Source organism: Puma concolor, chromosome B1, assembly GCF_028749965.1.
Source record: "Puma concolor isolate L17-30 chromosome B1, mPumCon1.1.hap2, whole genome shotgun sequence".
Classification (NCBI taxonomy): Eukaryota; Metazoa; Chordata; class Mammalia; order Carnivora; family Felidae; genus Puma; species Puma concolor.
In genome coordinates, this window is record NC_141670.1 from 148251083 (window position 1) to 148275470 (window position 24388).

The 24388-nt window shown below is 37.0% G+C and overlaps 1 long non-coding RNA gene across 2 annotated transcripts in view; it reads left to right on the plus strand.

Annotated features, from left to right (window-relative positions):
• Positions 1-7084: 7084 nt before the first annotated feature.
• Positions 7085-24388, plus strand: part of LOC147581937 (uncharacterized) — a 104428-nt gene continuing 87124 nt past the window's right edge. For both annotated transcript variants that reach the window (XR_015249793.1, XR_015249794.1), the window contains exons 1-3: positions 7085-7127; positions 8721-8874; positions 22596-22699. This is a non-coding gene — a long non-coding RNA (uncharacterized LOC147581937). The remainder of the gene's footprint in view (positions 7128-8720; positions 8875-22595; positions 22700-24388) is intronic.

Below are 24388 nucleotides of genomic sequence, written 5' to 3' on the forward strand. Positions count from 1 at the left end.
AGACTTTTCAATTGACAGGTTAAATGGCTGAAAGGACGGAGCTGAAAACCAACTCAATACACCATAAGAAGCGGGTAGTTCATACAGAATGCAGTGCAAAATAACAAAGGGTTAATTAGAAAGTGCATTAGTTTCCTATTGCTGCCATTACAAATGGCCTAATAGGCTTAAAACAGCCCAAATTTATTATCTTACAGTTGTGGAGGTCAGAGCCTTAAAATCAAGGTGTTCGAAGGGCTGCCTCATCCTTCTGGGGGCTTTAGGAGAGAATCTTTTCCAGCTTTTAGGGGACACCTGCATTCTTTGGCTTTGACTCCTTCTGTCTTCAACACCAAGGACACAGCATCTTCAAGCGATTCTCTCCCCGTGTCTCTGATCTCTGCTTCTGTTGTCACCTCTTCTCTGGTTCTGGCTCTACTGCTTCCTTCTTAGGTCCATCCAGATAATTGAGGATAATTTTCCCATTAAGATCCTTAAGTTAATCACAACTGTGAAGTCCCTTTTTCCGTGTAAGGCCACATATTTAATAGATTCTGGATAGCGTTATCCAGACCTCTGGATTATCCAGCATTATCTGGACCTCTTTGGTAGGAAGGCAGGGGGCTTTATTCTGTCTACCACAGAAACTATGAGAAAAACATTAAAAGGAATAAAGTATAGACCTTGAATACCCATGTCCATGCAATAGCAATGTCCCAGGAAAGGAGGGAGAAAACAGATGGGAGAAAGGATCAATTAAATAAGAGGAAAAAATGTCCAGATCTGGAGAAAGCAATACGTCTTTAGGTTGAAAGGACCATGTAATACTAAGCAGGATGTATAAAAAGAGACCTACAACTAGACACTAGTGAAATGGTAGATCTCCAAGGATAAGAGATGTCTAAAAGCCTTCACAGATAGCAGCTTAAACACAAGTGAGTGGCAATCAGATTGTCATTAGGCTTTTATTAAGCAATACTGGGAATTGTAAACAAAGAAATAAGGTCTTCAAAATTCTGAGACAAAATTATTTTAAACTTAGAATTCTATTCCTAAAGTAGCACTCGTGAGTGAGGGCTAAGGCTATTTTCGGACGTGCTTAGAAAATTTACCACCCACAGATTCCATTTGAAAGAATTGCTTGAGGCTGTTTTCTAGTGAAAACAAAAGGAAGTAAAGGAGGAAGACACAGGATGCAAGTAACACCGGAGAGCAAAAGTACCTGTAAATCTAATAAAGTCTAAATGTTTGCTGCATATGACAAAAATAATAACAATTGGAAATTTAAATCACAGAGGATTTCTAATGTGGATGCTGGCAGAACTGGTGGGGGTAGGGTAGGAAGGAAGTGAAATGTAGCCAAGTTATTTTTTGTCTTACTGGGGGTGAAAAAAATATCTTAATATCCTTTATTTTTTGCATTGTCTTAAGTAAAATTTTAAAAATTAAATGAGTTGGATTGATAAGATTCTGTATTAGTATATTTTGAAAGAAATATTCTCATACACTGTGGGAAGGTGTATATTTAGTCTAGTTTTTTTTAGAGGGAAATTTGGTAGTTTCTTTCTTTTAAAATGAACATATATTTTGCCCTAGCACTTTCCTCTCTAAGAATTTATCCTGTAGAAGTATTTTTATATCTGTAAGAATGTGTATATGGCATTGTTCATAATTATAAAAAATGGAAAATAATCTAAACCTATGTGGACTAATTAGATTAATTATGGACAATTATGTTCTGATGAAAAAGCTCAAATAGCTTTGAGTATTTGTAGACATAGAAATATCTTCAAATCATATATATTTTCAAACAAGCAACAGAATTACAGCTTAAATTCTATTTATTGTACATGATCCTAAAAAAAATTATATATATATTCACATATGTTTGCAATTATAGACTTGTGTCTGGAAGAATACAAACCTAAATGTTAACAATTATTACCTTTGGGGAGGAGAGTTACTTGGGAGATTTGCTTTTAATTTTCACTTCCATTATTTTACAGTAAGAATATTTATGTATCATGAATATTACTCATGTAACATTTTAACATTTCAAAAAGAAAATAGCAAGATTCCTTGAAATCCCACACCCAAGGACAATTACTATGAACAGTTTGGTGAGCATACATCAGACCACTTGATTGCACAAATGAGTATGCAGATATATTTAATTTTCCATAAGTGAAAGCATACATAATGCATTCTGAAGCCATTTTTAGTTAAGCCTTTTAATTTTGACATAATTGTAGGTTGACATGAAGTTGTAAGGAGTACTACAGAGAGATCCCTTGTACATTTTACCTTGTTTATCTCAATGGTAGCATGTTGTAAATGTGTACAATATTACAGCCATGATATTGACATTGCGGTCAAGATAGAGAACATTTCGTTTCCACAAGGGTACCTTGTATTGCCAGTTTATAGTTACACCGGCTTCCCCCCACCCTCCACTTCCTACTTAACCCCTGGCAACCACTAAATATGTTCTCCATTTCTATAATTTTGTCAATGTTATACAAACGGAATTTTACAGTATATAACTTTTTAAGGTTAGCTGTTCCATCAGAATAATTCTGTAGAGATTTACCCAAGTTGTTGCATGTATCAATAGTTTACTCCTTTTTATCACTAAGTAGTATTCCACCATTTGGATATAACCATTTGTTTAATCAATCACTTGTTGAAAAATGTCTAGATTGTTTCTAGTTTCTGGCTATTACAAATAAAGCTGTCATAAACATTAGTGTACAGGTTTGTTGTTTTTTTTTTTTTTTGTCAACATGAATCTCCATCTTTCTGGAATAAATACTCAGGATTGCAACTGCTAGGTAGTATGGCAGTTACATGTTTAGTTTTTAAGGAAATGGCTAAACTGTTTTCCAGAGTGACTGTACTATTTTACATTATTTCTTCTTTTCCAATCTGCATACCTTTTATTTTTTTCTCTTGTTTTATTGCACTGACTAGAACCTCCAGAACTATGTTAAGTGATAGTGCTGGGAGCAGACATCCTTGCCTTTTACCTGATCTCAGAGGTAAAGCATTCAGTCTTTCACCATTGAGCATCATGTTAGCAGTAGGATTTTTGTAGATACTCTTTATCAAGTTTATGAAGTTACTCTATTCTTAGTTTCCTGAGATTTTTTTTAAATCATTAACTGGTATTAAATTTTGTCAAATGCTTCTTCTGAATCAATTAATATATATGATTTTCTTTAGTCTGCTAATATCATAGATTATACTGATTGATTTTTAACTATTAAACCAGACTTGCATCACTGGAATATATTCTATTTGAACTTCATTTATGTCTTGGCGTGGATTTTCTTTGTTTTTTACTATTTGGGATTCATTTATCTTCTTAAATCTATAGGTTGATATTTCTGGCTAAATTTTGGAATTTTCAGCCATTATTTTTTCAGGTACTTTTTCAACCCTGCTTTCTTTCCTCTCTTTTTCTGTCACTTTGTTAGGTAATTGTAACATCTTTGTCATATCGGTCTTGGCATCGATTTATTGTCTTTTTCATTTAGTTTGAGATTTTCTTCGTTCTTGGTATGATGAGTAATTTTTTACTGAGAAACCTGGTCATTTTCATATTATATTTTGAGTATTACGTTCTGTATGCTGTGTCTTATTTAAACTTTCTGTTTTAACTGACTTTTTGGATACTGCTTCAGCTGGGGAAGGGTGACTCCACCTCATTACCAACTCATGCTGGGTGGAGATAGAAGCTCAAGTTCCCCACTGGGTCTATGCTGATACCCAACACTGGTGCTACCATTCCTTAATGCTGGGTAGGGGTGGAAATTCTGGCTCCTCTGTGGTCTCCACTGACTCCTTGGTAGGGGTAGCCTTCTTACTGCTGAGTGAGTGACTGTGAAAGTCCTGAATCTCTTCTAGGCCTCCTAGAGGTAAGGGGTGACTCACTACCGCTGGGGGAAGGTGGAGATAGGTTCCCCACATGATATCTACTGTCATTGCAGTGGGTGGGCCTCATTATCAGCCAGCAAGGGGAAAGGTCCCAGCTCCTTACTTGGCCTTCTCTAACACGTGGTGGGGTATTGGAGAGCTTCATTACAGCCTCATGAAGTTAGAAGTCTACAGTCCCATTCCACTTTTACTGGCATGAGTAGCGGTGAGATCAGAGGTTTTCTTTTTTGTTTAGCTGGAGGACAGCAGTATTTGTCTATAAAAGTTTTATTCTTGAGTGGCTCCCCCTTTCCTGGTTCTTTGGCCAGAGACAGTAGATATTTGTTGAGGGTATTTTTGGTGTGCAGCCATTAACGTTGGATTGCTGGCTTTTTCTGCTCCAAATCTGAGATGAGGCAAAAAGAAAATTCAGGGACCTCACCACTCTGTCATTTCTGGGTCCTGATATCCTCAGGTTGTCTGACTTCTTCCCATTTTCCAGAGTCTTTTTGTGTTTGTTTTATTTATAATGTACAGGGTTTTTAGTTTTACTTAGTAGGAGAAATAAGGGAAAGAATGTCTACTCCATCATCCTAGAGGCAAAAATCCTAATAAATCCCGATAAAGCAAAATCCATTTTTGCAACCAACATTTTACTCAAAAATATATTATGAAGGTCTTTCTCTTCCAATGACTACTGATTGATATCATCCTTTCAGTAGACAAATGTTATTCCATAGTTTCCTTTTTTAAAAAAGTTTATTTATTTATTTATTTTGAGAGAGAGAAAGAGAGAGAGAGGGAAAGAGGGACAGAGAGAGAATCCCAAGCAGGCTCCATGTTGTCAGCGTGAAGTCTGATGTGGGGCTTGAATTCATGAACCGTGAGATCATGACCTGAGCCGAAATTAAGCTTAACCAACCAAGCCACTTAGGTGCCTCTCCATAGTGTCCTTTTAACTAATCCATTAGTAATATACATTTAGTGATATAATAAAAAATGTAGTGATGGACACATCTTACTATTGAGGCCACATTCTCCAGTCTATATTTCTTAAATCCAAAAAGCTATGTAAACCAAAAATATTTTACAATGTTTGGTGCAAATTTGTTTTGTACAAAATCTGACTAGAATTCACATAGGCTATTTATAATCTTACTTTATCCAACTTGCTTCAATGCTTTATGATTGCTAAAAAATGTTAAGATGTTTGATGAGGGTTTGCTGTCCAGACTGTTGGGATTGTTAAGAAACATGTGGTCTATGTATCCTATTACTTTCTAAGATGAAAATGTTTTCAACTCTAACACATGTCTTTCAAATTGTCTTAGGATAATATCCCAGGAAACTGCTTGTTAAATTTTGGGCCATACTGTCAAACTGCACCCTAAAATGTACTATGTTTTCTTAACAGAGCATAAGACTAACCATCATTTCTACATGTTTTGACAAAAGTGGATATTGTCATACAGTAGTTTAAACTTAAATTTATTCTCTGTAGGATTATAAATAGAATTTATAAATGTACATTTCAGAAAAATCTAGAAAATACAGATAAGTGTAAAGATGAAAATTAAAAGCACTTAAAATATCTCATTTCAGAGGTAATAGCTTCTAATATTTTGGCTTATTTTCATCATATCTACTTTTAAAATACAAAATTAGAATTATATGCAGTTTACTTTTATCTTTCCATTGGTGTTTTATTGTGAATAATTTCCTCTTTCTGTAAATATTTTTATAAAGTATAATTTAAATGATTACATAGCTTTATTGAATAGATATATGCCATAATTCATGTAACTAACTCCTTATTGTTGGGCAAATGGATGTTTCCAGATTTTTCCCATTGTAATTACATTGTAATAAATATGGTTATATACATTCCAAAGTGTGAGTGTTAAAAGAATGAGGCTTGACCTCTTAAAACTGAAATTCTATCTTTTTCAAAGGTGTTCCAGTTCACTCTGATTATGGTACTGTTATTTTCATAACAGTGACCTAGAGTGCAAATTGAGAGAAATTAGTTTTAGTTTCTTTCTCTCTCACACCCTTTCGTCTTTCTCCTTTCTCACCATCTGTCCCTCCTTCCGGAAATGTTTAAATACAAGTAATTGATTTCTTTTGTTAAAAATCTCAAAGAAGAGGAGATAGATTTTTGGTTCTCACAATAACTTGAATTTCTTGTCTTCCCTTTCTTCAACTATAAAGTAAAAGAGTTGACTTAGCTGTTATCTAAGGTTATCCCCAACTTTTACATTCTTATGTTTGTCCTTTCTTTAGGCCGTCATAATGTCACTGAGGTGATGTCTTCACCATTTTTCCAGTCTTTTCCTGTTCATTTGCATGATTTTGAAGAGGCAGTTATTTTTTTATCTTTGATTCACTAGTTTTCAATTTTCTGGCAGGTTTGTTTCCTCTGTGAGGGGTACATTCTTCAGTTACTATGTGAAGATTTTTCTATATTTTACTTCATCTATCCAGGGGTTTGGTTAGAGAGTCAGTTTGGTTAGAGAGTCAGAGAAAATTTGGAAAACCAAATTTTCCAATACACTATGTATATACTACCTTACAGAATATGGAATATGTACCAGCTCTCTCTTTTTGTAGCCATTCAGTTTATCTGGGTCTCAGTTTCCTTATCAGTAAAACAGAGAAAATTGTCTCGCTCACAGCTTTCCTGTAAGAAGTAAATGGGGTACTGAGTGGAAAAGCCCTTCGTGAAATGCATAGAAGTGGAGCCTTGAGCAGGAGCTGAATACAGCTAGAGGTACTTCTTACCACTAGATGGCAGAGTGGAGGCATCGAGTTTGTCCATCCTGCACTGAACCAGGTTGACCTTAGCTATTCCATACTCTATACTGTATACTATACTCTATTTCTTTTCCCACCTCCATTTATCCACTCTTCTGATTCTAGCTCCTTAGCACACAAGACCTCCAGACGTGTATTTTGAAGTTCCCCTCCTATTAAGCTGTCAAAGGAAGGTTTTTTAGTCACATGTTTGCAATTGTCTATCCCTACTCCCCAAATACTTTCTCACTAGCCTTGGCTACTCAGGAAGGAGGCCAAGCATCTCAAGCCAGGAGGGATCACTGCCATTCCTGCCAAGTTAAGGGCCAATACCATAAAACTTTGTCACATATGCCTACGTGGCTCTTGACTTTTTTTTTTTTTTTTTTTTTTTTTTGAGGTCTGACATCAAGGATAGCCCTGAGAGATTGAGTGTCAAGGTAAAGAATACTTTACTCTCTGAACCTGGGGAGTCAGTTCACATTCAATCTTATCTCACTGGAGTGTGGGTGGTTTAGTACTTTCTAGTAGATTCCAAAACTTTCTGTAGTTTATGTGTAATTAGGACAGTTGCAGACACAGTGTTCCACTGTTTGTTTTTTAGATAAACTACTCACTGGAAATCAATGCAATCAAAGCATGAATGGAGGAATACAGTTGCTTTTTTATTTGCTATGGTTGGAAGATATGTACACATTCAGGGGTAACTGTTAGTCCTGGATCAGGGCTGAACACCCAGAAAAGTGCTCCAAACCAAGAGCTGTCTTTCCAAATAGGCAGAGTAGATGGTCCCCCAAAGACATGACCTACAAAACAAGAGGTAAAATTTTCTTTCTAAAAATGTCTTCCTCCTAGTACAGCTGGGATGCTCAAATTTCCACTATTTGGGTCAAGGCATTATTTCTGTTTGTGTGCCCCATAAAAGTGCATATCACTTGAGGTTATGTTTTCATACACATTTTTTTTCTAGATTTAGTATGTTAGCATGAGGAATTGGATCCCATGGATCTAGTAAGGTAAATAAATTAAGCTAAGTAATAGCTAAGCTCAAGTAAATGTCTCATAAACATGGTAAAAGACTGTTTTGATGGGGTCAGGATATTTCAGAGGAAGAAGAGAAACCAGAGCACCAGATGATATCCAACAACATGGAGTGTCTACAAGGAAGCAGAGTAGTATAGGCTTAAGGGTCAATAGCAGGTTAAATGAGATAACATGGATGAAGTCTTTAGGGTGGAGCCTGCACAAGGTATGTCCTCAATAAATGTTATTATTACGACAATGAGCCCTGTAAGTTGATGCTAGGGTGACAGTAGAGAACAATATAGACTTGGTTCTAGCCCTCAGGAAGCTAAAGTTGAGTAGATGAACAACTAGCTAAAAATTATAATAGGGTGTATAGTAATACATTACCCTATAGGAGTGTATAGTAATACATTAGCCTATAGGAGTAATATAGTAATTACTCCTCTGGAGGAAGGTCAAAGAGGAGTGTTTGAGGAGTGTGGAGCAGGGGCACACAATTCATTCCAATGAGGAGGGCTTTCCATAGAAGGTGATTTTCTTTTCTGTGAAAAAGAAATTCTGTGACCTTAATTAGGCATGTGTGATGTGGGGAAGGGAAGAGAGGAGAGTTTCAAACACAGAGAATACAAATATGAAAATCCAGAACTGAGACCAAGCAGGGCATGTGCTGAGAGCTGAAAAGAGTTTAGTTGTTGGGGTTGCTGTGGGCGGTTGTATTGAATGAGGCTGAAGAGGTGGGCAACAGAAGGGAGAGTGGAAAGCAGCAGGCATAAAAGACGTATCTATAGTTGTTGGAAGCTGGAACTGGCTGCTCCAAAGTGAGGAAAATCTTAGTCACCAGCACAAATCTCTAATTGTTTCTGGAACATTGATGCTGCAATTAACTTTTATTGAATTTGGGAGAAAACTGTACGTTATGATTACCACATTTATGCTCTGAATTATGTGCCACAGTCGGAATGTTGTTTCTTCTCTCCTTACAACTCTTCCTTTCCTCCTTTCCTCAGAAGGATGAGAGTGATACAAAGGTCGCTTCACTTGCATTTCTCAATGTCTACTATGTGTTGAACTGTAAAGAAGAACAAGCAAGGGCCATTGAATGTAGAAGGGGACACAGCTGAATAAACAGGGAATTCGAAATTGTTACAAGTTTCGAAAAGAGTAAGTATACAGGAAAAGTAATACTATAATTCATCTCATGTCCACCCCCGTCCTCTGTGGAGCTATAAACCAATGTTAACAGATTGGTGTGTACCCTTTCATACCTTTCTCTAAGACCAAATCCATGTATATACATAGAGAGCTGTTTCCCTGCTTTTAAAAAGCGCTATGCTTCACACATTATTTTGAAACTTGCATTGTCATTTAATACTACATCATGGACAACATTCCAGGTTTGGACACATAAAAATTTCATCCAATCTTTTTAATGCTGCATACTATTCTGTAGTGTAATGCCCTGTAATTTAATTAACACTCCACTCCTGATAGACCTTCAGATTTTTCTCAGGTCGCATTGCAAAATGCTATAATAAGTGTGTCTGTTTATAAATTCTTATAGCTTTTGTATGGATTGTCATAGTGGGTGCCGAGAAGTGGGTTGAATGAGTCAATGTGTATGTATAGGAACTCCATATTTTCTCTTTTGAGTGTGCCCAGTGTTTTTCTTCCTTCTGGATCTTAGGAGGAGCCAATACTTCAGTTTCAGGTGGAGAGAGTAGTGATTTTCAGCTTTGACTCTCTCCAAGCTTGTCAAGGCCTCCTGTAAGCCCAGAGCACCCAAACTTGGTGGTCTTAGGACTCTTATGCTCTTAAAAAGTAATAAGAACATTATCGACCTGTTTTTGTTAATAGGAGAAATATCTATCAATATTTATCATACTAGAAATTAAAACTGAGAAATTTAAAAAATATTTATATTTTCTTTAAAAATAACTAATAGATATACCTCATATTAACATAAATAATGTATTTTTATGAAAAGTATATATGATTTAGTTAGATTGACAAGACAAAAAGTGAAGAGTGGCATTGTTTTTTTTTCTTTTGCACATTCTTTAATATTTACCTTAATAAAAGACAGCTGGATATTTTGAAGGAACACATGCACCCCAATGTTTATAGTAGCACTATCAACAATCGCCAAAGTATGGAAAGAGCCCAAATTTCCATCAATGGATGAATGGATAAAGAAGATGTGTGTGTGTGTGTGTGTGTGTGTGTGTGTGTGTGTGTGTATGATGGAGTATTACTCGGCAATCAAAAAGAATGAAATCTTGCCATTTTCAACTATGTGGATGGAACTAGAGGGTATTATGCTAAGTGAAATTAGTCAGAGAAAGACAAATACCATATGACTTCACTCATATGAGGACTTTAAGACACAGAACAGATGAACACAAGGGAAGGGAAGCAAAAATAATATAAAAACAAGGAGCGGGAAAAATATAAGAGACTCTTAAATATGGAGAACAAACCGAGGGTTACTGGAGGGGTTGTGGGAGAGGGGATGGGCTAAATGGGTAAGGGGCACTAAGGAATCCACTCCTGAAATCATTGTTGCACTATATGGTAACTAACTTGAATGTAAATTTAAAAAAAGCAAAAAAAAAAAAAAAAAAAAAAAAGAAAATTAAATAAAAATTTAAAAAAGACAACTGGATTCTGATATCTGCTTCTGTATTTTGGTAAGTCATTTTGGTTGAGCGATATTAAGAAAAACTGAACTCACACAAATATGTAGCAGGAAAACAGTATTTTAATAGAATTTGGAGATAATTGTGTATATTCTTCTTTGATACTATGTTGAAATTTGACAAGTGGTAGTTTTCATAAAAGTTATGTACAACATGGAATATGAAACCATATCAAATTCATTGTTCTATTTTGCTTTTTGAACAGATCTCTTACTCATACATTGGGCATTTAAAAAATGCTGGTTCCCTGGGACACCTGGATGGTTCAGTTGGGCGTCGGACTTTGGTTCAGGTCATGATCTTGTGGTTTGTGAGTTCAGGCCCCACATTTGGCTCTCTGCTATCAGCGCAGAGCCCACTTTGGATCCTCTGTCCCCCTTTCTCTACCCCTCCCCCCATGCTCTCTCTCAAAAGTAAATAAACTTTGAAAAATACTGGTTCCCTGAGTTATTTAGGGTTTTCCAATGCTTGTCAAGATCACCACCAATCTCATCAGAAAGGTATTTCAGTAGCAGGAAGATGTCAAGATCCTAGTAAATGACTAGTTTTCTAAAATCCTAATTTCCACTTTAAATCTGAAAGGTTATCATTGGAAACATATACTCTTGATTATTTTCCATGAAGTGACAGACTTGATTCATTTTGAATAAAATATTTGCCAAATGCCCAATTATGAATAGCTATAGTTTGTCTGTCATTGGGTCCTTCAAGCAAATGGCACTCCACAGAGAAGAGGCTAGTTTAGCTTATAACTCAGTCTCACAGGTAATTTTTCTTCAGTCAGTCTTTATATTTCCATTTGCAGCAGCAATGCTTTATACATACTTGTTTATTTCTTCCCACAAAATATTAAAAATATGCGTATTCAGTGGTCAAGATTCAAGAAAATCAGTACAGTTTCCTACATCATAAAGAACATTCTTAAATGTAACTTTTTTTTCCCCCTGAAAAGGTGTTAACAGTGAAGAAATTAATGATTACTTCAGCAGTTTGGTGTGAGTGCCTTGGTTCCTGCTCAGGCCTTAATAGTTTTAGCTTCCACGGCTTTTACACCATCAGTGCAAATGCCAATACCGTGAAAAAGGCAATAGATTTTGGTCTTATTTTGAAAATATTTTGACTTCATTAAGCCCCTGAAAATGTGTCAGGCATCCTCAAGGGTGCATCCACTGTTGAAAAGCACTATTCTAGATCAGTGCTTCTCAAATATTAACATGCACACAAATTGCCTGGGGATCTGTATTTGGATACAGATTTGAATTCACTAGTCTTGAAGTGGGACCTGAAAGTTGCATTTGTAACAAGTTCCCAGGTAAAGATGATGTTTCCTGTAGGTGGCTACACTTTCACTAGCAAGTCCCTAAACCCCCACAGTTTTAAAGTAATTAAAATGGAATGAAATTAAATACTCAGTTAATCAGTCGTACCAAGCATATTTTGAGCACTCAAAGGCATGTGAGTCTAGTGGCCACCATATTGGTCAGAATAGAGAGCATTTCCATCATCATAGAAAGTCATTAGACAGTGCTGCTTTACATAGTTTCCATGGAGTTGATAATGACAGGCTTATGTAAGTGATTTTATTTAAATATTAATCAGAAGCTAGTCTTCAAAACATATGTGGGGGTAACTTACTATGAGTAAATTCACTACTTTCCTGATCACTGCAACAAAGGCAAATAATGTAGAATTTTAAAAAATGGTTTAAATTCACAAAGCTTCAAGTTGCCGGATGAATTTCTCGCAAAGTCCCTAGTGCCATGCCATGTCTTTATGAGCTGTGTAAACTGATATTGCCAAGACTGGTGCATGATATTCCATGTTTTCTCTTTCTTTCTTTTTTTTGTGGAAGAAAAGAATCTATTTAAAAGATAAAATTATTAAGAGTAACTGATATGGAGAGAGAAAAATCCTTACTCACTGTAAGTGATTCTCCTAAGAAAACCATGGTCCTCCATACAACTCACAAGCAACAATTTCAGTGACCAAAGCTCCACTGGGGAGAATAAAAGGTTATGCCTCAAAGGTTAGCAGGAGGGATAGTGTTTCTCCTGGGCACATGCCAGTGCAGACAGCGTGCTGAGAGGCATTCCTTGGAGTTCACTTGGGCAGTTCTTGCTCTGATGAGAGCTGGCCAAATTCTGCATACCCCACCTGACTCAAGGAAATATTCCAGGGTAGGCTTTCCAGAAGCATTGCTTGTCTGCAAAGTTCACAAGCTGAGACGAGCCTAGACGGAGGGAAGAGCAAGTAAAAAGCTAACAAAAATGAGAAGAGGAAAGTGGGGAAGGCTGTTGTAGACTGAATGATAGGCTCTTCTTTAGGTTATATTCTGTTGCCTCTATATCCATAAGTACGGTTTGCTCTATATTTGTAAGGAATAAGTTGTGAATGTAGCATCCCTGAAACATAGCTGGTTATTTGGAGGCTATAGGAACATCCCAACAGCAAAACAAGTAGCCTTTTGTCAAGCATTCCATTTTTGGGGGGAGGGAGTGGAGAGCACAAGCACGGGGGTCAGAGAGAGTGAGACAGAGGATCTGAGGCAGGCTCTGCGCCACCGACAGGCTGACAGCAGCCAGACCAATGTGGGGCTTGAACTCATGAACCGGGTGACCATGACCTGAGCCAAAGTCAACTGACTGAGCTCAACTGACGTTCAACTGACTGAGCCACTCAGGTGCCTCCAAGAATTCCAGTTTTAAAAGCAACTATGGTGCTGGATGTTCTGGGAGAAGTGAAAATTCCTACCCCTATTATTGGTCTCTCTCTCTTTAAAGTTTATTTATTTTGAGAGAGCATACATGCATGAGCTGTAGAGGGGGAAAGGAATAGAGGGAGGGAGGGAGAGAGAGAGAGAGAGAGAGAGAGAGAGAGAGAGAATCCCAAGCAGGCTCCATGCTGCCAGCACAGAGCCCCATTCAGGGCTCGATCTCGTAAACCATGAGATCATGTCTGACCCAAGATCAAGAGTCAGAGGCTTAGCCGACTGAGCCACTCAGGCACCCCTGATCTCTCTTTATGTACCTAACATTCAATTCTTCAGTGAGAAATAATTGGAGAAAAAGAGTGTTTCATCCATCTTGGCTACCGGTTTGCAGGTGTCCAAAAGCACAAGATTAGTAACTCTTGGAGCTTCATCCTCCAGGGTAGGAGCACATGCTGTTCTTGTCAGTTCAGTTCTCCTTTGGGTAGATGTGTCTTGACTTTGAAACTTTTCAGACATCAGTAGAATACCCCCACGAGGAACAGTCTGATGAACTCCGTTGGAATTTACAGCTAAGAAGCATGTTTTTCTGCAGCCACATTAGCTGTCGATCTGTGGTTTTGAGAGTCTGGTACCGTCACTCCCACGGTCTCCCAGCTGCCACGTTCACAACTTCAGTGCCAAATCTGACCCCTGTGCTCTGTCTTGGGCCTTGAGTCAAATCTCAGTGCGCACCATTACTGTGAGAGACCGGACTGGGGGCGTTTTTATTTGAGACAAAAAGAGGGGTATGTTAGGTAAAAAGCAGGATTTCCTTTTGCTCTCTGGTGTGGAGGTGGGGGGCTGGTGTTTTTGCAGACAACCTGCTGGAGGAGCTCTGTGTACAGTGCCTGCCACGCTTAGGCAGATGTGGCCCCTCAGCTCACACCAGTCCCCACCTGGGTCACTTGCCTCAGTTACTCTACCTGCCCGGGCCCCACATTTGCTTGTGTGTCTCCTGCTTTAGATAAAGTGCCAATCTCTTATCAGCTTCACAATCTAATATACTCATGGGTGTCAGAGTGATGACTGCTCAGCAGTGCCATGATAAGAAAAGCCAACTTGGAAAGACAGGGAATCGGTGGCCAAGTTCTCCTCTGCAATTTCTCAATGAACAATTGGCATTTACTAAGAAGCTACTATGTGCCGGGCCACAGGTTGGGTGCCAGCATATAGCGGACCTTCTAAACTTGTTTGCCAAAAGAAAGGAAAAAAAAAGGGATATTTTACGGAACTTCTACAACAACCAAATCTATGACTGTGTATTAGGACTAGAGGGGCTTAATATTAAATATAATGGAGTATAAACCCTGAAGGCAAGCAGGAAAACTTAGAATCCTTCACTTTTTTTCTCCTTAAAGGCAAAATTGTTTGAGAGTTCCCACATCTGCATACAGATTTTCCTTTTGTTTCTTGTTGCTTTGGCATCATTATCTTACACTTCAATGTGCTTAAAAATATTGTATAGGATTGTTATAAAATCGTGGATTCTCAGACATTAGCGTTTACTTGAGGGATTATCCAAAGGTCATTTCCCCCCAATCATGTTTTGCCTTGAAATGCTAATTTGCATTTCTACCCTTGGGTGAAGATGCTGTTGCACTATATTTGTGAAAGATTCTAGGTATTAGCATTACTTTAAAACTGTATTTGAAGAGAGGAGACAAGAGTCTTGTTTTTTTTTTTTTAATTTTTTTTTTTAACGTTTATTTATTTTTGAGACAGAGAGAGACAGAGCATGAACAGGGGAGGGGCAGAGAGAGAGGGAGACAGAATCTGAAACAGGCTCCAGGCTCTGAGCTGTCAGCACAGAGCCCGACGCGGGGCTCGAACTCACGGACAGTGAGATCATGACCTGAGCCAAAGTTGGACGCTTAACCGACCAAGCCACCCAGGCGCCCCTAGACAAGAGTCTTGTAATAGGTGACATTTTAATCCTGAGTATTTTGAAAGGAGACTATTAGTTCTCCCCCTGCCCCGAAGTTTACATCGTTGGTGCAACTGTTAGATAGACATCCTTGTTTTCCAGCTGAAACCAAAAGAAAATAAGGGATGTTCTCTGTATGCACAACTGGGTTTAATTTTTTTCAGTTAGGAACAAATGCCATAAACTATTTTCGTTCAGAAAGAACAGCTCATCATCAGTTCTAGAAAAATGAAGATGACATTTATGAATGTGTTAAGTGATTGTTCTAATATATTCCTACTATAAAAGCAATTTATTCAACTAGTTAAGAGTGTATTTTACAATTATTTCAGTCTTCAAAGATGAAGTGCTACCTAAATTTGGTAATTCTCTAGGAGGCACTCCTGGGGTCATTTTGGCCAATGTAATTGACTGGTAGTAGAAGCTCTTAAAATGTTCCAGGAGAAAAATCATCCTTTCCAGTTTCTACCAATCCTTATCTATGGCTCATTCCACTCCAAGATCTCATTTCTTAATGGTAGGTTGAGATTAAACTGGTTCTACCTGAAGGAGCACTTAGAAGGCGCCTTCATTGAACAACTTGATAACAGGGGCCAAGAAAGGTGTGCTGAGTGGACTTCACATTTATTTATTTTTTTATTAAAAAAATTTTTTTTAAGACTTATTCATTTTTCAGAGACAGAGAGACAGAGCATGAGTGGGGGAGGGGCAGAGAGAGAGGGAGACACAGAACCCGAAACAGGCTCCAGGCTCTGAGCTGTCAGCACAGAGCCGGACGTGAGGCTCAAACTCACAGACTATGAGATTATGACCTGAGCTGAAGTTGGACGCTTAACCGACTGAGCCACCTGGGCGCCCCAAGAGAGGACTTCACATTTAGATTTTTGCTGTCATCTTTAAATAATTTTACACATAACTTAAATGAAAATGAATGATGTGTGCCATTAATGTCCTTTGATGAGAAAACATTGCCTAAGGTGATATTAACCTATTCTCTTGAAACTTGCAATGCACTTGTTAATAGCACAGTTATATTGCATTGCATTTTTCTGTGTTAGAGATGTTACTTTGTCTACCATGAGGATATGAAATATATCATAGCTTTTGAATCATGTTTTGGTATTTCTTTATTGTTAAATATGAAGGACCTCAAAAAACAGAAGTGCCCTGAGCTCCTCTAGACCTCTAAGAAGCCCTGCTTGCAATCTAAAGAGGCGAAGTTATTCTTAATTGACAAGTTAGAATATTATTAGTACATAAGGTACAATTAAATAATTCAGTCACAAATTAATTACAATATATTTCTTGCCAGAAGCTCTTTACAGAGGCAGCTTAATGAACATGTTAACTCTCTCCAGCGTTGTTCTGTAGCTTTGTCTCTAAGCTACCTTGTTACAGTGTTGTCAGCCAGGCTACATTATTCAGTTCCTGCAGATTTGCTTTTACTGTGTTAAGATTTCTTGGCTCTCAGCTTTTGTAGGATGCTAGAGACTCACAGATTGATTTTAAATATCAATTATTCCAGGCCCTATATTTTAGAATTAAGAAATTGATGCCTAGAGAAGTGAAATAACTTATTCAAAAATCTCAAAGATAGTAAATGGCAGAACCAATACTAGAAATCCATCTTCTTTTTCCTTTCCGTGGCAACTCATTGGAAATGGAAGACTCTCTGGCTCTCTTCCACTGTGTGACCTTCCTCCTCCATGTACCTTATCTATAGCTTCCGGTTTTGAACACCTTGAGTGTGAGTAAAGTGTGAGCAGTGATGAGTAGAAAACATTCATTCTGCTAAATGTTTAGGAGATTCTTTAAGATGGTCCACACATACATGTTCATTCATTGCCAACAATGTTACTTCCAAAAGGAACGTACACTCCACATGTTGAGGGGAAACTTTTAACTGGAGAGCCTGTGTTGGGTCAGATACTATGCAGTATGTTTCTTTGTATTGACTTTGAAATTAATTATAATTAACTAGAGAATAAAATTTAATATCAGCTTTGCCTATATAATGAAATAATTCTAATATAAGCAGTAGGACCAGACTGTGTAGCTTCACATATATTCTGCCACATCAGGGTTGGGACCCTGAGTAAGTTACTTAACTTCTCTGTGACTCAGTTTCTTCATTCATAAAAAGGGGATAATAATGGTACTTATCTGATAGAGTTGTAAGGAATAAAGCAAATATTACACGCAAAGCTTTTGGATTAGTGCCTGGCACCTAGCCATTATTGGTATTTCTATAGTCTAATACAGGTTTTCTTATTGCAAAGCATGAATAATGGGAATTGTGGAGTGTGCATCTCAAATGAACATTTATAGCACTACATTTTATGTATCTTATGAAAACTACAGAAATCACAATTAAATTTGGTGAGATAACAATTAAATCTTTTTGGGGGCACCTGGGTGGCTCAGTCAGTTGAGTGTCCAACTCTTGATTTGGGCCCAGGTCATGATCCCAGGGTCGTGGGATTGAGCCCTGTGTTGGGCTCTGCATTGGGCAGGGAGCTTGCTTAAAATTCTCTCCCTGTCTCTCTCTCCCTCTCTTTCTCTGCCCCCTCCCCATTTCATGCTCTCTCTCTCTATCTCTCTAAAATTAAAAAAATAAATTAAATCTCTTTGGATGTCAAGAGGCTGTCTTGCATATATATTCCCACTGGAAACTCTGGGACACCAATGGTATATATACTCTCATATCCTTTATTGTATGTTATTGCTTGCTTCAACTTTATTTTACAGTGTGCCATCAACCACAAAAAGTCTTTCCCAAAGCAATCATCCCTATGATAATATTGTTAGCGTTAATCAAATTTAGTGGTTTAAAGTGCTGATAACCTTACAACATATATCTTCAGTAATTAAGGATTTTCTCCCCATCTGGTACCAGTGGAAGTATTCTGTGGTGATTAGTCATAGGCTGTAACAAATTACATTGTATTCTCAGTGGTTGGGATTTTTTTATTGCTTAAATATGAAGGCTATAATAGTTTTTTCAGTGTCTTTGTTTTTTTCTACAGTGTTTTGTTTACAGATGGAAATGCATCAAAAAGTTCTCTCTTTCTCTCTCTCTTTTTTTTTTTTTTTTTTCATATTTTAGTTTGTCAGTGGAGGATTGTGCATATGGTCCTAGTTACCATAGGGAACCAGAGACATTCCACGGAGGTCTTGGATGTTCCATATGTCAGAGTCCCAGATGGGCTGCAGATGACATTTAAAATGAAGGTTATCTTTGGGAACTTTATACTAAAACATATCAAACACAAATTGTAGGATGATTAATGTTGCAGGGGTTATTTTTCTCAATTTTTATATGGTTATGGAAGTTGTTGGTATATCTCCAAGATGATAAGCAATTATAAAAATTCAAATCCATTTTTTTATTTAAAGATTTAAGTTAAATACTCATTTTCATTTTGGAGGAAGAAAAGTACTCTCCAACTAGTGATACAGTAAGTATGAATGTACTATTGGGATTGTTAGGAGGTTTATTTTACAACTTATCAGTCAGCCACAATTTTAAAAAAACAATTACTACATCCTATTTTAGAATTATCCTATACTAGGATTTTCCAATTATTTCATAAATAATATAAATTTCCTATTTCTTTCATAAATAATATTCTACCACATGTTACTTCTTTTTTTTAAAATTTTATTTTAAAGTGGGAGTGCCCAACATGGGGCTCGATCCCACGACCCTGGGATCATGACCTAAGCCAAAATCAAGAGTCAGCTGCTCAACCAACTGAGCCACCCAGGCACCCCTACATGTTACTTTAAAGATTAAAACAAATTATCTTTAATAAGTTAAGGTTAATTAAGTTATTGCAATGATAAATATTTTGGGGGGAATTCTGTGGAGTTTACAAAGAATGTAGAAGACATAGTATACAACCTCAAATAGAGTACAAATCGTATACAGAGATAAAATACTTAGAAAAAGAAGTAAACATAATCTAAAAACATATACATAATTACATATAGTGATGATTAAGTGCAAAAAGCAGAAAGGTGATTGGTTCAAAGACAGTGAAGTGAGGATAGTTAACTGAAACATTTGAATACAGCTATGATTAAACTAGAATGACTTTATGATTAAGGAGGATTTGTTATAAGTATATTTAAGGTTTAGAGGAGAAGAGGAACCAAATATCTCTACCCTTAGAGAGTTAATATAACCTAGGAATTAGGGGGTGTCTTAAATGTCTTTAATAAGGCTGCCTTAAATTTGGGGAGGCCTCATATGTTGGCTATTATTTGGTGCCAGTCTTGTAGAGGAAGGCAGGAGTAGGCTCCACCACAAATGTTGATTATTAGCCTGAAACTATATTCTCCACTTAGTTATCTAGGCCCCATATGACAGCAAATTATGGAGGTTGTTGCTAAGTATTCATAATTATTCAAAACGGTTATCTAATTTTGTTGGAGGAAATCAATGTACACCTAGGCCCCATTTCAAGGATAGTTTGTGTGGTGATTAGTTTTACACATCAGCTTGGCTAGACTGTGGTCCTCAAGTTGTTTGGTCAAACACAAGTCTAGATGTTGCTGTGAAGGTACTTTTTAGATGTGATGAACATTTAAATCAGTAGACTTTGAACAAAACAGATTATTCTCTGATATAGATGGGTCTTATCCAATCAGTTGAAGGCCTTACAAATAGAGATAGATCCCATGAAGAAGAAGCAATTCTGCCTCGATACTGCCTTTGCAGTTGAGACTGCAATATCAGATCTTCCCTGGTCTCAAGCCTGCCTGACAGACTGCGGGCTTGCCGGCCTCCATATGTGCTGAACCAATTTCTTCAACTAAATCAACCACTTTTTCTCTTTTTCTCTGTCTCTATCCTGTTGGTTCTGGTTTTCTGAACTCTGACTAATACAGTGTATGGACATTAGCTATTACTCACGGTGACTGGTCTTTCCTCAAAGACATAGTAAGGTTTTACCTTTTAGAAACAATGTTGATATCACATTTTTAATGGGTACGTATAGTATAATGTTTATGATTAGCAATCATAACCTCTTTTGTTTTAGTCTTAGTTCTACAGTTGTGCGGAATCAAAGCTCACTTCCAGGAACTGGGCCATAATTTCTGCTTAGCTGAAGTCTGTCCTCTAGTAGGGATCATAAAAGCTGTATTCTCTGGTGTCTTTCATGTTCCAAAATGTTTATCTGGGCTATTGTCCTTAATTAAAAATACATAGTGGATTGAACATTAAAAAAAAAGGGGGGGAAACAATGTTGATAATGCAATCACATGGTGACCTCTAAAAGTATATATTTCTTAGTTATAATTTGATATTTATTTGTAGCATGCTCCATTGTAGCATTCTCTATTTGTGCTTTTATTACTGTTCAACTTAAGTCGTAGAAAGTAGAAGCATTATGGATTCACATTTTATTTAACTTACATGGAACTATAGTTATATTTTTCTTTCCTTCCTTTCTCCCCCCTCCTTCCTTCCTTTCCCTCCCTCCCTCCCTCCCTCCCTCCCTCCCTTCTTTTCCTTAATCAGCTCTATAATAATATTTTGAGGTCTATTTATAATTTTAAAATATATGAACATTTTTATCTGCCATTAATAGAATACAACATATTTTAATCACAACTTAATTTCCTGATTTTAGGTCTTATTTAAGAAATGATTTAGTGGAAATGTATGGAATTGTAGATGATCAAGTTTCAAAAATTTTATTCTAATAATATAGAAGTCGACTGATTTGTTACTTAAATTTTTTTTAATGTTTATTTATTTTTGAGAAAGAGAGACAGAGCATGAGTGGGGCAGGGGCAGAGAAAGAGAAAGGGAGACACAGAATCCAAAGCAGGCTCCAGGCTCGGAGCCATCAGCACAGAGCCCGATGTGACCTGAGCCGAAGTCGGATGCTTAACTGACTGAGCCACCCAGGTGCCCCATACTGATTTGTCACTTTAAACTTTACCCTCAAATTTACTATTTGAGCCATATGAAATTTCTGATATTTAACCATTTATGATTTACAATTTTTTTGTATTACAAAATAATTTCTGATCCACAAAAATGGCAATTTTATCATTGAGCCCATCCAAACCTAAAGAAACTCCACTGGTAAACAGTAATACCTTCACCTGAGAGGGTGAAAAGATAAGAGCAAGTGGCCTCAAAGTCCAAATGCTACCCACATCTCACTGAAGCAACTGGAAGTCTACCACCCTTTGTGCCTCAAATATAAGGGAGCTTAATCCTGCAAGGTGGTCAGGCAGATGTTTTGAGTTTTCCGTAAAGAAGACATGTTGTGGACAGGGAGATTTATTGATAAATGTTAATGCTCTGGTGATAGGTTGTATTTTTTAAGGACAATCTGTTGAGTGATAAGGATTATAAAAATCTATCATCATTCCAGCTGGGAGGTATGACTTCTAATTGGAAAGTCAGGAAGACAAGAAGGTGTCAAACCCAACAGAAGAGAAGCTCTTTTATAGAATAGGATAAGAAGGCCATGGCTCTGTGATTCACAGGAAAAATTAGAGTTAGAATCACAAAACAGAATCATCAATCTGTATGATGAAAGTAGGAAGAGACACTAATCAATGTATTGTAATCCTAAAGCAATTTGGCACAATTACTGTCTGATAAGAATTTTGAGAAACATTAGCAAAGAATGCTTGTTAGAAACACTATACATACATGGCTTATTTTTTGAAAGTTTTATAATTCCAGATATTTTGCTTTGGTGAGTTATTTTTTGCTAATTATTGTCTTCCTCAACTTAAGTCACAGTATTAATCCACACAAAAAGAATGTTCTAAAAAAGATAAATGGGGTGGCAGTGAAATAAGAAAAAGATGATGATTTTCTTACGACGTAATACAATGTAAGTTTCCTTTTGGGGTCAGATAGGGCTGCTGCTCGGAATATATGTGGGTGAGCTACAATATTTGTGTTGAAATAATGCTTTGAATTTTGCTGTACTAAAACTTGTCATGTGGTTCATTGAGGGTCAATTCCCTCAAGTACATGATGTGCTGTGTGAAGTTTGAAACTAGTAATCTTAACGGTACATAAAATGGTAGGATTGAAATGTGGTCTGGACAAGATGCCACAAGATGAAATACCAGAAGGAAAGATGTTGCCACAGTGCTGTTTGCCTTGTAATCATGCTTATATCCATTTACTTTACTTTTTTGTTTGTTTGTTTGTTTTTAACTCAACTATAACCTAACTATTTGAGTTAATCCAGTAGATTCTTAAAGCCATCTGCTTATATGATTTTTGCTATATAAATAATTATAGCACAATTTTTAAATGTTTAAATGAGCCTAGGAAATATGGATTAAGAAAAGAAAATTAAAGGAGATATCCTAAATATCTTTAAATTCTGGATCCTCCAGAGGAGGATGGAGAAGGCTTTTTTATGATGCTTTAGATTAGAAGTTCATCAACCAACAGTCTTCAAGTTTTGATGTAGCCATACCGGGTTTTTAAAATGGAGACATTTCACATAAAAATCTGTTCTTTAAGCCTCTCTTGGAAACTGAGAACACTTTGGCAACACTGGGCCTGATTCCTCTCATGGCAACAACCATCAGTTTTGGAATGATAGCTACCTGCTTTAAAGAAGAGAGGTAAGCTCTGTCTTGTTTGCCCCAATGCCCCAATGTGGACAACTCCACATAACTGTTATCTAACTGGTTTCTGTGTTGTTTTGAGTTTGTGACTCGGGGAAAAAGGCATATTTTAGTTCAGCATGACAACTTTATTTTTTGAGGCATAATTGACATACAGTATTCTATTAGTTTCAAGTATACAACATAATGATTTGATATTTGTATATATTGTGAAATAATCACCCCTGTAAGTCTAGTTGACATACATCACCATATGTAGTTACAGAACTTTTTTGTGATGAGAACTTTTAAGTTCTGCTCCATTAGCAACTTGAAAATATGCCAAACAATATTATTAACTATAGTCACCACAGCATGACGACTTTAGCCTTGTAACAGTGAAACAGACTGACCCATGAGGTAGGGTCTGGTGTATGAGAATCAAGAAATAAGTGTGACATTTGGCTACACGGCCTCTTAAAATTCTTTTCATCTCTAAACTCCTTTAATTCGCTTTATTAACACAGCATCATTTTCTGAGAAGTGTTAGTCTTTACAAATTTCTTGTCATTTATTTAATATCTTTTTTCAAGAAAGATAGTAATTTTTTTATAGTAAGAAATAAAGACATACAACTGGCATGCTTTAGATAATGAATGGGAAGTGTCTCTCCATGAACCCAGGACCTTATTGTCCAACATATCTATTTGTTCACTTGGTGTTTATTTATTGAGCACCTTATATGTGTTCAGGGTCCTGGGAATGTAGGGCTACACCGAATAGACAAAGTATATGCTTTTATGGGAATTTATATTTGGGCAGGGAAAATAGAAAACAAATGAATATATAAATTCAGACAGTAACAGATGCTATCAAGAAAGTAACGCAGAGTGAATCAATCTGTGTGTGCTCCTTTAGAAAAGGTGGCCAGAAATGCCCCCAAAGAATTAACATTTACTCAGAGAATGAACAATTAGAAAGGGTTTGCTATGCAAGGATATGGGATTAAGGAACAGGAAAGAGTTTGACTTGTTCAATTCACAACAAGAAAGCTATTGTAGATGTTGCCTGGTGAGCAAGGGAAAGATTGGCAAGAAATGAAGCCAAATGGTAGGGAGTGTTCTGAGTACAATGGGAAGACATTAGATGATTTTAATCTGGGGAAGGGTGTGATCTGACTTTGGCTAATCTGTATAGAATTAACAGAGGGGCAGAGAGACCAACTGGGAAGCTGTTCTTGCAATCCAGGATGGGTGGTGATGGCAAAGCGGTGAGAAGTGATGGGACAAGATTTATACTGAAAAGAGAATTAACAGGAATTGATAATGGATGAACTGGGAAGAGAAAGGGAAGGAGGAGAATCCGGGATGACTCCTACGTTTTGGATTGAGCAATTGGATGAATGATTGCTAGTCATTGAAATAGTGAAGACTGGAAGAAGCAAGTTCTTCCAACAAAAACCAAGTAACATGTTAAGTCTTTTCTGGAAATGGCAGGGCATAGATATACAAGAGAAATATATTGGGTGCTAAACACAAATATACAAAAAGAATAAGATACAGTCTCTGGTCCTGGAGGGCTCACAGTGTCGTGCAAGAAACACAAATCCAAAAAGTCAATAAAAATTTATATCCACCATGGCGGAGATGTGAACAAAGTAGAAGAGGAAGGAGCTTTCAGGATCGCATTCCTTATGATGAAGAGGTA